Here is a 16,662-nt window from a genome sequence, read left to right as displayed (position 1 = left end):
AACTTGGGGGGCACTTGGGAGGCTCAGTCATTAAGCATCTGCCTTCAGCTCAGGTCACAATCCCAGGTTCCTGGGATTGAGCCCCGCATTGGGCACCCTGCTCTTTGGGAAGCCTACTTCTCCTTCTCCCACTCCCCCTGCTTGTGTTCCTGCTCTTGCTCTCTCTCTGCCAAATAAATAAAATCTTTAAAAATTAAATCAAACTTGGGTGTAAGCCAATTGAAGTTATCCAGCCTGAGTAAGAGAAGGAAAAAAGAATGAAGAAAAATTAACAGATCCTCAGAGAACTATGGGACATCATCAACATAATAACATACACATAACAGAAAACTCAGAAGAAAAGGGGAGAGAGTTTAGAAAGAATATCTGAAGAAGGACATCTGACTGACTCAGTCAGTGAGCATGCGACCTTGACCTTGGGGTTCTAAGTTCAAGCCGCACATGGGGTGTAGGGGTTACTTAAAAATAAAAAAATCTTTCTTTAAAAAGTGGAAATAAATGAATATGTTAATAAAAATAAGAAAGATTATCTAAAGAAATAGTGGCAAAATCTTCCCAAGTTTGATGAAAACATTAATCTATACATCTGAAAAACTTAATGAACTTCAAGGAGAATAAAAAGATCCAACCTAGACAAATCAAGTTGTACTGTAGGACACTGACCACAAAGAAACAATCTTGAAAGCAGTAAAAGAGGACTCTTCATGCACAAGGGGTCTTCAATAAGATTAACAGCCAATTTGTCATCAGAAATTATGGAGACCAAAGGCAATTAGACAACACATTCTAAATATTGAAAGAAAAATACCATCAACAAAGAATTATATATATGGTAAAGCTGTCCTTAAAAATGAAAGAGAAATCAAAGCATTCTGAGATTTTTTTAAAAAGCGTGAGGGACTTTATCTCTAGTAGCCCTGACCTGGAAGTCCTTCAAATTGAAAAGAAATATTACTAGACAGTAATTTAAATCTTCCTGAAAAAATAAAGAACAGCAGTAATTTAATTATGGAGGTAAATATTTTTTAAAATGTAAATGTGTTTTTGTTTGTAGTTCATTTTATATCTGATTTAAAATAAAATTGCATAAAGAAATAATAACAAATCTGAAGATGGGCACCAATGTATAAAGATGGATTTTGATACTAACACTATAAAGGAGGGGGGAATGGATATAGGAACAAAGTTTTTGCACAGTATGAAATTAAGTTGGTATCAATATGAAATAAATTTTTATAAATTGATACATTCATTGTAATCACCAAGGCAACCACAATGGAATTTTTTTTATTTTATAAGAAAATTTTATTTTCCTTTATATATTTAAATCTTAATGTTTTCTGAACTCCTTTTCTTAACATCTTAATTTTATTTTATTTTTTCAGTGTTCTAAGAGTCATCAAACTCAACACCCAAAGAAACAGATAATCATGTCAAAAAATGGGCAGAATACATGAACAGACACTTCTCCAAAGAAGACATGCAAATGGATAACAGACACAGAAAAAAAATGTTCATCATCATTAGCCATCAGGGAAATTCAAATCAAAACCTCATTGAGATACCACATTACGCCAGTTAGAATCACCAAAATTAACAGGACAGGAAACAACAAGTGTTGGAGAGGATGTGGAGAAAGGGGAACCCTCTTACACTGTTGGTGGGAATCCAAGTTGGTGCAGCCAATTTGGAAAACAGTGTGGAGATTCCTCAAAAAAACTAAAAATAGAGCTATCCTATGACCCTGAAATTGCACTACTGGATATTTAACCCAGAGATACAAATGCAGCAAAAAGAAGGGCCATATGTACCCCAATGTTCATAGCAGCAATGTCCACAATAGCCAAACTGTGGAAAGAGCCAAGATGCCCTTCAACAGATGAATGGATAAAGAAAATAACTTTTAAAATAGTGAAAGAATTACAATGGTACACTAGAAAATATCTAGTGTATAAGAAAATGCAGGAGTGGGCCCCCTGGGTGGCTCAGTGGGTTAAAGCCTCTGCCTTCGGCTCAGGTCATGATCCCAGCGTGCTGGGGATCGAGCCCCACATCGGGGTCTCTGCTCCGCGGGGAGCTTGCTTCCTCCTCTCTCTCTCTGCCTGCCTCTTTGCCTACTTGTGATCTCTGTCTGTCAAATAAATAAATAAAATCTTTAAAAAAAAAAAAAAGAAAATGTAGGAGTGGAAGAAAAGGAGTAGAACAAAAAAAAAATACAGAAAACAAATAACAAAATGGAAAACATAAATCCTTCCTTATCCATAATTACATTAAGTGCAGATGGACTTAACTCTCTAACAAAAGAAACTTGGAGAATGGATTTTTTTTTAATGATCAAACTACACACTGTCTATAAGAGATTCACTTTAGATTCAAAGGCACAAATACATTGAAAGTAAAAGAATAAAAAAAAAAGATATTCCATGCAAACAGTAACCAAAAGAAGCAAAAGTGACTATACCAATATCAGACAAAATGGAATTTAAAATAAGAAAAGATTACTAGAGACGAAAAATGAAATTTTATGATAAAAGGGTTAATATTTCAAGAAGATATAACAATTATGACATACCTAACAGCAGAGCCCCAAAACAAATGAAGCAAAAACTGACAGAATCAAAGAGAGAAACAGACAATTCAGTAAGAATATTTGGTGATCCCAATATTGCACAAACAATAATGGATAGAACAACTAGACAAGGTAAGTGAGAAATAATAGGTTTGAATAATCCTTATAAACCAAGTAGACCTAACAGACATCTGTAGAACACTATACCCAAACACCAGAATATACATTCTTCTCAAGTGCTCATGGAATGTTTTCCAGGATATACCACAAAAGAAGTCTCAATAAGTTTAAAATGACTAAAATCATACAAAGTGTATTCCTCAACTGCAATGGAATGAAATTATAAACCAGCAAGAGATAGAAATTTGGAAAATTCACAAATATATGGAAATTAGAATTATTCTTAAGTGAATAATGGGTCAAAAAGAAATTAGAATGTAGTTTGATAGGAACAAAGCCAAAAACATAATATACCAAAATTTATAGGATGCAGTGAAAACAGTGCTGAGAGAAATGTATAGATATAAACACAGTTTATTTATTTATTTATTTATTTATTTGACAGACAGAGATCACAAGTAGGCAGAGAGGCAGGCAGAGAGAGAGGAAGGGAAGCAGGCTCCCTGCTGAGCAGAGAATCCGAGGTGGGGCTCAATCCCAGGACCCTGGGATCATGACCTGAGCTGAAGGCAGAGGCTTTAACCCACTGAGCTACCCAGACGCCCCTAGATATAAACACATTTTAAAAATTCAAATTAATAACCCAGGTTAACTCCATAAAGAACTGTAAAAAGAAGAGCAAACTAAACTTAAAGTGAACAGAAAGAAGGAAAAAATAAATATTAGAACATAAGTAAATAAAATAAAGTTAGAGAAATAACAGAGAAAACCAATAAAAACAGAGCTGATTCTTTGAAGAAATGAACAAAATTGACAAACTTCAGCTAGACTGACCAAGAAAAGAAAGTGCAAGATACAAAATCAACATATAAAATCTGTTATATATTTATAGGCTAGAAATTAGCAATCCAAAAATGTAATAAACAAAACAATATCATTTACAATAACATCAAAAATAATAAAATATTTAAGAATATATTTATCAAAAATGCTGAAAACTATAAAACATCATTTAAAAAGGATCAAATAAATGGAAAAACATCCATATTCATGGATTGGAAGACTTAATATTGATTTATAGATTCAATGTAATACCTATGAAATTTCCACTTCCTCTTTTTGCAGAAATAGATAGGATGATTCTAAATCTCATGTGTAAGAATAGTAAAAATCATCTTTAAGAAGATGAACAAAGTTGGAGGATTCACACTTCCTAATTTCAAAACCTACTAAAAAGCTACCATAATCCAAAGTGTGGTACTTGCATAAGCATGGACATATTGATGAGTGGAGCAGAATTAAGATCTCGGAAATAAACTCATACATCTTTGGCCATTAATTTTCACTGGATGCCAAGACAATTAGAATTATCTTTTCAATGGATAGTGCTGGATATCTACATGTAAAAGAATGAATTTGAGCCCTTCACACCATACACAAAAATCAGTTCAAAACTGATCACAGATCTATATGTAAGAGCTAAAAATAACATTCTTAGAAGAAAATGTAGGTATAAATCCTCATGACCTTGAATTAGGCAGTGGTTTCCTAAATATAACACCAAAAACACAAGCAACCAAACAAAACATTGATAAATCATACTTCATCAAGATTTAAAATTCTTGTGTGTTGAGGGGTGCTTGGGCTGCTCAGTCAGTTGAATGCCTGATTGTTAATGTTGACTTGGGTCATGATCTCAGGGTCATAGGATCAAATTCTGCATTGAGCTCCATGCTCACCATGGAATCTGCATGGGATTCTCTCTCTCCCTCCTTCTGCCCTTGTCCCCTCTCATGTGCAATAAATAAACAAATAAATAAATAAATAAATAAATAAATAAAATGTTTTTAAAAAATTCTTGTGTTGAGACATTATCACAAATGTGAAAATACAACCACAGATTGGGAGAAAATATTTGCAAATCATATCTCTGACAAGGGTCTAATATCCAGAGTATTCAGAATTCTTATAGCTCAGCAATAAAAAAGAAAAATAATCCAATAAAAAGTGGGCAAAGAATTTTGACAGTTCTCCAAAGAAGATACACAAATGACCAATAGTGTATGAAAAGATGTTACATATAAGTACTTATAGAAATGAAAATCAAAACCAAATGAGATATCACTTCACACCCATTAGGATAGCCGTAATATTTTTTTTAAGATCTTATTTATGTATTTGACAGAGAAAGAACACACACAAGCATGGGGGAGGGGCAGAAAGAGAGAGAGAAACAAGGTCCCCACTAAGCAGGGAACCCCACGTGTGGCTCCATCCCAGGACCCTGGGATAAAGACCTGAGCCAAAGGCAGATTCTTAACTGACCTAGTCACCCTGGTGCTCCAGGATAGTTGTAATAAAAAACAAAAAAAAACAAAAAAAACAAAAAAAAAAAACACCACACAGCTAATAACAAGCATAGGGGGCTATGGAGAAACTAGAACCTTGTACATTGCAGGTGGGAATATAAAATGGCTCGGTCCTTTTGAAAAAGTGTCTGGCAGTTCCTCAAATGATTAAACATAGAGTTGCCATATGACCCACTCCTAAATATATACTCAAGAGAAATGAAAACATACTTTCATTCAAAACATGTACCAGGAGGTGGAGACACCCTTCTCACCAGGGATAGAGCATCTATAGTTAAGAAGTCTATATTAACAAAACTTGTTACTTTCACTAATTTACTACACTGGGCCCAAATCCTGTTTAAAATTCTTTGCTAGGGGCATCTGGGTGGCTCAGAGGGTTGGGTCTCTGCCTCAGGCTCAGGTCATGATCTCAGAGTTCTGGGATCGAGCCCCACTTCGGGTTCTCTGCTTGGCAGGGAGTCTGCTTCTCCCTCTCTCTCCGCCTGCCTCTCTGCCTACTTGTGATCTCTGTCAAATAAATAAATAAAATCTTTAAAAAAAAAAATAAACGCAAATGTTCATAGCAGCATAATTCACAGCAGCCAAAAAGTAGGAACAACGCATATGTCTATTAACTAATGAATGGGTAAACAAAACATGGTATGTCCACACAGTGGAATACTATTCAGCAATTCTGGGTGTTATTAGGAATGAAGAGTACTAATAAATGCTATGGCATGATGAACTTTAAAAATATTGCTAAGCAGAAGATACCAGACACAAAAGGTCACATATTGTATCATTCCATTTATATGAAACAACCAGAATGGGAAAATCACAGATACAGAAAGTAGATTAATGGTTGCAGGGAGCCAGAGGTAGGGGGGAATTGGCAGTGAACGCTAATGAGTATAAGATTTCTTTTGGAGGTAATGGAAATATGCTAGAATTGGATAGTGGAGGTGGTTGCGCAACCTTGTGATATACTAAAAGCATGTTTTGAACTTTAAAGATACACTTAAAACCATACACTTTAAAATTGTGAATTTTATTTTATGTGAAATTTTATGTTACATGAGTTGTATATCAACACAAAATGTAAATGAGAAACTATGTAGAAATTTTTTAATTTTTTAATTTAATTTTTAAAATTTTTAATTTTTTAAAATTTTAAATGAAAGTAATGAGCATGGTATTTATGAACACCAATGAAGGCTTCCCGAAGAAGCAAACAATGGAAATGGATGGTGTTAAATGCATTGATCAGAAAACAAGAAAGACTGATAATTGCATATTCCAAATGAAGAAGCAAAGACAATAACACAAATGCAATGAATGTAAATGCAATGAAACTGCAAGGACAGAACCAGTGAATATAAAATTCTAAAATATGAATCAGAAAGTTAAGATGCAAGAAAACCAGAAAACATTAGCACCAGTAGAGTAGGTAATCTTTTCCAAGTCTATCTAAGATAAAAAGAGACAGAGAGAGAGAATACAAGTAAAGAGGCTAAATTATAAATATGGCAATTTCAGAATCACTTTCAAATACTATCCATGGCTGTATATAAATGCATTTGAAATGTAGAAGGGATAGAGGTTTATTCTTAGGAAAGTACTGATTACCAAAATCCATTATCTAAGTTTCTCATCATCATTTTGTGCTTTAAGAACAGAGGAAAAATAACTCAAAAGTAAATCATATTTTTTAAATCATTTCTCTCTTTATAAATTACTAATTAGTAAAATAACTTATAAAAACATTTTCCCCAAAAGCCTCATTATCTTATTCACACCAGTTAGATAAAGCTTTTTTCTATAATTATATAAAGTCTGCATATTTAAGATTTTATTTATTTATTTATTTATTTATTTGAGAGAGAGAGTAAGAGAGGGAGTGAGCATATGCCAGGAGGAGGAACAGAGGGAGAGGGACGAGCAGATTCCTTGCTGGGCACAGAGCCTGACCTGGGATTCGATGTCGTGACCCTGAGATCATGACCTGAGGCAAAATCAAGAATTAATCACTTAACCAACTAAGCCACCAAGAGGCCCTAAAGTCTGCATATTTAAATGCATAATTTAATAATCACATTATCACCTGAAATTGTATTGAAACACACATTTAAATGCAATTTTCTATCACAATTTAATCTTTATACAAAAGTAAAGGAGTGACATCCTAAAATACAAATGCAATTGGCATCACAGGAGTTTTCCAGTTACAATTCTGTGTACAATTCTGGGTATGCTTTGCCCAGATGACTAAGGACAGGTGGACAGATGTCTAGGAAGGAAGGGAGTGGGGTGGGGGGGAAAGTGTGGGAGGGAGGGAGGCTTTAGCTCCTCAAATGACTGTTAACAAAAAGTATAGTGTTATATTTTAAAGTAGAGAAAAGAAATTCATCAGAAAAGAACAAATATCAAAGCTAAATATTAAGAAACCAGTTAGTCATGCATCAACACTAATTTGTATAAAGTTCAGATTTTAAGTAAGAACAATAAAAAATATGTGAAAGAAAATGTTAACACGAACTCATGCTCTCATATTTTATTGGACAGTAAAGTAGCAAAGAGGGGGAGCTAATCCGAAACCTCCAAAATAAAATATACTTGCATATTCACGTCTCTCCCATTTGGGACTACTCTCCAGCATGCCGGTAACAGATTATCACGCTCCAAAACGTTCGTTTGAAGCTTGAAATCAAAATAGCTTCAGGAACAAAAGGAATCTCATTCTTCCATCTGGTGACTTTCCTTAGATATGGAGACAAGGGGCGTGGAAATAATTACTTCTCAAGAAAATAAAAGTTCTAAAACTCAGGCTTTCCCCAGGAATCTTGATTTTGACATCTACAAATTTAATAACAATAAGAATTGTCATTTTCATTTTACAGAGGAATGAATGAAGTCAGAAATCAAATAGAGAGGTATAATTACTTTCCGATTCCCTTGCCATAATGGGCAAGTCAAAAAGGAAAGGAGCACCAGCCCAGTCTCTATGTGGGGAGCTCCTTGGTCTGCAGCCTTCTGCTAGCTATCACGTTAAAGTCCTTCCTGCCCTTTTACCTCTAATCCCATCCCCTATCCCTAAGTCTTACCTTTGAAACAATATGCCACGCAGGCTCTAGCCTCAAGGCCTTTGCACTGCCTCCCCCACTCCTGGGAACTCTCTTCCCCATATATCTTTTGGGCCAAATCATTCACCATCTTCCACTTTTATTTTTGTTCAAATGTTACTTTATTAGTGGGTGTCTCCTGAGCACTCTATTTAAAATCTCAACCAGGGCACCTGGGTAGCTCAGTTGGTTAAGCATCTGCCTTCAGCTCAGGTCATGATCCCAGGGTCCTGGGATCAAGTCCCGCATCAGGCTCTCTGCTCAGCAGGGAGCTTGCTTCTCCCTCTGCCCCTCCCCACATTTGTGTTCTCTCTCTCCCTCTCTCTTTATTGCTCTCTCTTTCTCAAACAAATAAATAAACAGACAAACAAACAAATAAATCTTTTTTAAAAAATAAATAAATAAATGAAATCTCAACCAGCTATCTTCTGCTCCAGGCCTGTACCCCAGGCTCCCTGCCCTCAATTCTTTCACATAGCATATATTCCTTCTTATATATTAGTGATGTTTAATTGTGTTGTTGTTTGTCTTAGTTAGGGTTTCCCTGAAAGCAGAGCCTTGGGCAAACATTTGGGCACAGGTCATTTATCTAGAAAGTAATTCTGGGAGTCAAAAATGAGGAAGGAAAGAGAATGAGACATGGAAAAAGGGAACACAGTTACATGGGTCTGACCAAGTACCGCTGAAGATCACAGGAGTTGGAGGGATGTCCCTGAAGCAAGAAAGGCTGTGATACTCACTTCAAAGCTCCCTCGCCCCATCCCTGGTTGTTCAAGCCACTGCAGTCACTAACATCCTTTCTTCTCCTCCTCCTCCTCCTTCTCCTCCTCCTCCTTCTTTTCTTCTTTTTCATCTTCGGAGATTTTATTTATTTATTTGAGAGAGTGTGTGTGCAAGTCAGGGAGAGGAGCAGAGGGGGAAGGATAAGTCAACTCCATGCTAAGCGCAGAGCCCAATGCAGGGCTCGATCCCCTAACCCTGTGATCATGACCTGAGCTGTAATCAAGAATTGGACTCTTAAGCAACTGAGCCACTCAGGCACCCCCATCCTTTCTCTTCTGAAAAGTCACCTACAGATAGAGCAGTTCCTGAAGGAGAAATTGGGAAGGCATCCTGCAAGCATGAGCCCTTGTAAAGGACACTCCCCAGCAGAGGAAGCTATGCTTGCTTGGACTGCCCTTTCCAGCTGCAGCTGTGGGCCATGGGGTGGGCAAAGGGAGGGTCCTGGGGGCACCTGTGGCATTTGCTAAACTGCTTGTGATCTCAAGTCCCCCATTTGAAGGTAAGATTGTCCAGGACAGACACTTCATAGCCAAGCACCTAGAACTGTGTTTGGCACAAAGTAGCGGCTAAATAAATATTTCTGAATCCCAAATGGACTAGGAGTACCATAATACATGCGGCAAGAGTGATAATATTGGTATCAAAATGTTAAAAGTAAGCTAAGGTACCAGGACACCAGGGCTCCAAAGCCAAGTGCCCTTGAACAATATCAATCCAGACCCTAAGAGTCCAGTTCCATGGAGTCAACAGTTTAGAGATTAAAAATCTCTGGAGCTGAAGCTGGTCTGATTCCTGCCTTCATCCAGGCTGTGGGGCAGGAGGGAGGGGGCTCTGTCAGCCACAGACTGGGGGAAAAAATGATGCTGTTGGTGGTTATCAGCTCATCTACAGATCAGTTACCTTTTAAACCATACTGACTTTAGCCTTTAACTAAGCATTTTTAAAACTGCCTTTGAACCTTTTTTTTCCCCCAGACAATAAGGCTTCCATAAAGACACAATAAGTTACAAGAAAGAAATGTCACACATTGAACCACCCTTGTCTTTGATCACTACTATTTTAATCTTCCACTCAATGATATTAACATATGTGTTTATTATTTTGCTATTTTGGTTGTCTCCCAGTACCACTTTAAATCTTACTCTCGCTCAAACACAAGAATGTTCTTTTCAGTGTTTCCAATGTTAGCAAAGAAAAGAAAGAAAGAAAAAACCCTTAAGCCTCCATACAGGCAATACATTAAAAAAGGGATTTGATTCATTTTCGAAGGAGAGGTTTTTGTAGTAGGGAAATGTGACCATCTCAGTTGGCAAATGTTTTCACTGAATTATAGACATCTTCAAAGACAGAGAAGTTCCCCCAAACTATTTAAAATCTTCATAACGGACCTCCCACAAATGATAACTTCTTTAAAGTAGAAATTCCCCCAAAGATGTACAAATCTTCAAAAAAGAATACCCCTCAAATGATTAGAACCTTACCAAACTCCATCTGGATTTGAGTTCCAATAATAAGGGTCAGAACCTTGTCCATACCTAGTAAAAAAAAAAAAAATACTGTAAGAAAGCACATTTTTTAGTATTTCCAGATGTAGACGGAACATTTTTCGTTTTGAAATACAATGAGAAAACTTTTTCATGCTATTTTGGAAACGATATATAGGCCAAAGCAGGCAGAGAAAGTTATTTGAAAGTGGTCAGGCCAAAGACACTTTAAAGCAGGTGAGTTTGAACTCAGGGTTAGAAACCAATGGCGTGTCCTCCACCCTCTGCTCACACCATTTTTTTAAGCTCATTTTCATTGGTCAGAATATTAGTATCACATAAATGTTTTTGAAATTGGGTTTAGCTACAACACAAAGAGTAAAAAGTTACTGTGAGACAAGAAGAATCAAAAAGCCACAGTTGAATATGAACAAACGCAAAAAAAAAAAAAGAGTATTAAAAGTGCTCATCTCTACTGAAGCACACAGACCCATGCCTCCATTGCCTTTTGGTAAATTGGTCATCCATGTTTGTTCAGTGATGCACACATGTTGCAAAGACATTAACAAAAACCAGCAGCTCCATTTTGATGCCCCTCGGCATATAGGATTTTATGTCCATATGGAACTTTTGATCATCTGTGAGAAAGTGTTTGGAAGTCTCATTTGCCTGCTGAATGCTCACTCCTCCTGATGGATGCTGCCCTTATCCCTCCATAGACATACCTCAAAGACTCATCCTGTGCAACTCACTTACACTTGGCATCTTTTTCCTCCAAAAATCTCCTCAAACAAATGCAATTGGAAGTAAGCAGGAGAAAAATGCGCTGTATACAAACATTCGTACTTGTGTGCCCATGAAAAAAATTGTTTAGAATCTACATCGGTATCATGCATTGGTGCTGTTTCAGTGTGTTGTGTTGTTGGAATTTGGAGTTTTAGGGTTTTGTTTTTGTTTTCTCATTGCTATTCATTTCTGTTTTTGTTAGGGCTACTGTCCTACATCTAATTTCCTCAAGATTGTCATTTTGCAAGCCTCTCTAAAAGGCATTGGCTGTGCCGAGAACTCACTTGCAAAATTGGTGGCCAGGTACAAATTGCAGGGACTTAAAACCCACTAGTCAATCTGTGTCCTTAATCTGAAGCTCATATTAAGATGCCCTGAGGCAGGACTCTTACTGATGCAAATTAATAAAATAGGAGCAAAAATTTCTCAGTCCTCCTCCCTGGACAAAACCATATAGATGAACTAAAGGTCGGATCTCATAGGGGCAATTTCTCTGGCTCTTCCATTTTTCCTTCAGGATTCTAATTTCACTCAGGGACAATTTGGTGAATTCAAACACCAGCCTAGGGCAGTCAGAAAGCACTCCTAGAGGGAAACAAATTCAAATTCTAAAACCTTGGTGTATCTTCTCCAGACCAGAGGATTGGGTACACAGTGGGGGTGACACACCTTCAATGTATCCAATAGTATTTCCCCCATTCTTCACAATGAACATAAACCTTCACTCCCAGGATGCCTCACCTGGTTAGGTGTCTGACTCTCAATTTCAGCTCAGGATATGATTTCAGGGTCATGAGATAGAGTCCCACATCAGGCTCTGTGTTTGAGATTCTTTCTGTCCCCCTTTGCCCCTCCCCCAACACATGCATATGTGTAGTCTCTTTCTCTAATAAATAAATCTTTAAAAAAAAAAGAAACCTTCACTTTTATTTTTTTTAAATATTTTATTTATTTATTTGACAGAGAGAGAGAGATCACGAATAGGCAGAGGCAGGCAGAGAGAGAGAGGGGGAAGCAGGCTCCCTGCTGAGCAGACAGCCCAATGTGGGGCTTGATCCCAGGACCCTGAGATCATGACCTGAGCCGAAGACAAAGGCTTAACCCACTGAGCCACCCAGGCACCCAGAAACCTTCACTTTTAAAATGGGAATAATAATAGCAACAACTTCGTGTGGTTGTTTTGGGATCAAATTAACCAATAACAGAATAGTATTCAGGATTAAGCAAAGTACATCTTAAATGCTTTAAAATGTTAGTTATTTTTACACAACTTTATCCCTCATCCTAATATTCTGCCTCCTTGGACTTCCCTGACTCTTCTGTTCATCACTAGAGTTCTAATTGGTCCCTATTTTACAGAGTTTTCTCATCACCCCACAAAGGGGACACTGTTCTCTTTTTCATGGTGCTTAAGAATAAGTTTGAATTGTGTTATGTTTCATTCACCTTAAACTTGGCAACCTTCCAATTCCAAGATTCTTGATATGGTGCCTTGAGCAAAGTTGATACTGAGCCAATGAAGATGGCTCCTCCCAGCTCAGGAGAGCCAAGTGCTAAGTACTCAGGAGTTTTGAGAACTGGTAGTAAACCACTGGTAGCCTGAAATGAGTCATGTGCCATAGTAGGAGCATTTACACCATAGAAATTGGCAAATGCTATAAATCAGGATTTTGTTGTTGCTGTTGTCTGGAATTTTTTGAGAGGCAGCTAACCAATACAGCACTGGTCCTGACCCTGCCCTATAGCTCTTCCACCTTGTTCTTCATCTAGTGACCATCTCCATTCACCAGTTCTGAGACTTGTGACCTCCCCAGCTCCCAAGCTTTGGAAAATGTCTCTGACATTGACTTTCCAGGTCCTGTTGCATTCCTTGGCAAATATGAGGTGAGGCCTCTGGTGTTTTGCCTTGGAGCCAAATAACAGCTCATCTCTAGTCAAGACCAACCCTTATAAGCAGACTAGGAAGCATGAGAAGGAAATAGAGGTGAAAAGTAAGATGTGGCGGAGGGGTAAGCACTCCACTAGGGAAGAGAGATCTCTGGAAGTAAGTTTGGAGGAGATGTCCTGTGAACTAAGCCAGTGTCCAGCTCTGCACCCAAGCTTGAGACAAGAAGGGTCTCATAAGGCATAAATAAGGGAGCTATTTTCTTACATGAGACATTTATTTCCCCAATGGTGTGCTCTGTTTCTTGGACACCCATCTCTGGATAAGGAACCCTGTTTTCAAGGAATCAATCAAGGAAAGCCAAACTCAAGCTGAGAAATATAATGAACATCTTTCTGATGCTCTTTCTGTTCAGTGGGTCTTTGGATGAATTGATAGAACCCTCCACTCCTGGGTCTCACTTTTTCCATCCCCACCCCCTGAATAAGCCAGTGCCTGGAAAAGCCATGCTTCCAAACACTTCTCTTCCCCCCTTTCCTATAAGAAACTCAGGAGTGTTGACAAAGACGAGCCACTCTGTGCTACAGTGGTGGCTTAGGCTCTCCAAGCATTAGATCAAAGTGTTATCAAGGCACCTCCACAGTCTCTATTTGTCTACTCTCAATTTTCTGGTTTATCTCCAGTTTTGATCAGTTATTTGCACTGTTCAAGATATGTGATCCTCCCCCTGTTCAAAATACTGAGGAAGAAAATTTTTAAAACACTAATTGGAGAAGGAACCCAGCCACTTCTTCAATGAAGACTTGTCTCCAATTTTTACATACGAGATTAACAGTAGAAAATGGATTTTGGGGGCACCTGGGTGGCTCAGTGGGTTAAGCTACTGCCTTCGGCTCAGGTCATGATCTCAGGGTCCTGGGATCGAGTCCCGCATCGGGCTCTCTGCTCAGAGGAGAACCTGCTTCCTTCTCTCTCTCTCTCTCTCTCTGCCTGCCTCTCTGCCTACTTGTGATCTCTCTCTCTCTGTGAAATAAATAAATAAAATCTTTAAAAAAAAAAAAAGAAAATGGATTTTGGAAGGGCTATAAATTTCACTGTGGCTGTTTTATATTTTTTATATTTTATATTTTTTCACCTATTTTAAATCTTTAACTGAATTGGCCAGACCATCAAGTTCAACTTCTCTTTCTTTGTCCAACTCCCTTATAAATTACCAACTGAATCCGTGGAGTACAGTGCCTTCCCTGGTTGATTTGTGGCAGACAATGTAACAAGGCAGGTTTGTTATTTGTCTCAGCATCAGATCATTTGTCTGTTGCCACCCTGCTGACTGCAGCATGGCCTCCACCAGTCGAGTCAGTCAGATCCTGTTTGCCATGAAGATTCTAGTGTTTTCCCTGGCAGAGCCTTCGTGGTTACAGCAGTCCTGGTTCTCATTCCAATGTGGGATTTTCAGAAACCGTATGAGCAGGTACATTTTTAGTTACAGAGGTCTGTGTGGCTTTGCAGTTTCCTCAGTATATTTTTGGGCATTCTGCCAAAAGGACCAGAGGAGAAAGAGGGTCTCTGCCCCCCAAACAGCCTCACAAAGATACCTTACTTGATTCTGAAGCTGAAGTAGACTTGACACTATGGAGGGCTCCCATCCAGTAAGAAATGATCTCTTGGAGGATTTCTTTGGTTTGTTTATTCTGTAAGACTGACACACCCTAGCTTCTTCCCCGTCCCTCACAGTCCATCCCCCATACTCCCATGTGTCCCTCCAACTGACCCTCTCCCTGAGAGAGCAATTCCAATTGTGTCTGGATCCTTGCAGTTTAAGCATTGTGTTTCTCTATTCTCACACCCATTCAGCCAGGAAATCAAATGAGAGCGTGATCATCAGATGTTTCCTCACTTCTAGGCCTGCACTGTGAAAGGAAGGCATACCAAAACAAGACTCTTGAATTTGATTTAAAAACCCAATGGTTTTCTCAAAGTATTTGGGTCCTCAAATGCCGTGCGGAATCTCAGAAGGAATTCAAACAAAATTAGCCTTTATCGCATTTATATTTCTACTCTGACACACTGCTATGCGAAATTTCTTTGGAAGGGGCAAAGCTACAACTTTGGCCAATTTTGAAATTTCTAACTGTTACTTAGCAAATCAGTGATAAAGCACAGTATATATAAGGGTTTGGTTATCTATTTGGTTGCAATAACCAAAGCTATCACCTCTAATTGATGTCTGAGAGAAGAGCAGGAATTTATTGGAGGGATATCATGCAGCTCGCCTCCTGGTTGAAAGACTACAGAATTAAATGGAAACAAAACAGAACCCAGAATAGGACTTAGGGAAACTCTAGGCATTGGAACAGCAGGAATTAATTGATCCCCTCATCTGTATAACTTTGGAATGAATAAATTCCAGCATTGTTTTTCCTGGGCATGTCTCTGTTAGAGTCAGCATGCTAGAAGTAAGAGTCTGGCTCAAGTCAGGTTCCTGGTCAGCTCCTTGATTTGTTCTGAGGAGGACAATGAGCAAGGAGAAGAGCTGGACAAAGGGACTACAGGGACCCTACTTGCTCCCATGGAGCAGGAGAAAGGGGCCTGGAATTTCCCACATTCCAAGAAGACATACTATGGAAGAAGACTTAATTCCCCAGAAGGAATTCAGTCAGTGTTGTTAAGAAGGGGAAACATGGTGGGCAATCATGACCAAAGTTATCATATGTCCACCAACACAAGGCACTATGCTATCCAGATGTCCTAGCGCATAGTTTATATGGATGGTTAACTCTAATTTATGAAGCATTAATATCCAATTACTAGAGCCTGAGGAAAAAAGGGGTCCTGCTCTTTCTGCTAAGGCTGTCTGAAGAGACTTCTTTTGTATCCTTTGGGTAATGAACACTGCATTGGCCGTTTGACCAACATATTGGGAGACAAAATCTGGAACTGTGCTTATACTCTGAACGAAAGAGACATGTAGAAAAAATAAAGAGTCAAAGAGCATTAAGAGGCAAATTCAGGGCAGGAATTAGACTGCCCATGTGAGGAGTGGTGGGGTGATCCAAAGGGACTTCTTGGAGGATATGGAGTTACTGCTACAATTTTTAGGCAAGAAAGAGATTCAAGTCTATGACAGGTCACAGTGAAGGGAGAGTGTACTGTACCATAGCTTGGGGCTAAGATCAAAGGTATAAATATGACACTGGGGTATGTCACAGCTGCAAGAAGAGTGGCTTGGCAGGATTTAGGACTTAGGTTGACTCAATGCTGTGCTCTCAACAGGCTTCTAGGAAAACTGACCATGGGGCAAGGAGTTACCAGAAATTCAAGCCCCTGCTGAATCAGATAGGAGGTTCAGGGTCATTGTATCTCATCAACTGAGGGAAATTAGTGGAGCCCTTTTACTTTACAACTTTATAGGATTTTCAGCTATAGAAATGTAACATACTTTCATTGCCCTGAAGCTGGCTATTTAGGGCAGCTACAATAAAATCATGGTGTTCATCATCATCCTACTTCCCACATCCCCCCAAAAAGAAAAAAGAATATAATTGCTAATATTACTATTTTGTGC

The sequence above is a fragment of the Enhydra lutris genome, unplaced genomic scaffold (assembly GCF_002288905.1).
Source record: "Enhydra lutris kenyoni isolate GAN:26980312 unplaced genomic scaffold, ASM228890v2 scaffoldscaffold6, whole genome shotgun sequence".
In the NCBI taxonomy this organism is placed as follows: Eukaryota; Metazoa; Chordata; class Mammalia; order Carnivora; family Mustelidae; genus Enhydra; species Enhydra lutris.
Note: the sequence above shows the minus strand (reverse complement) of the source record.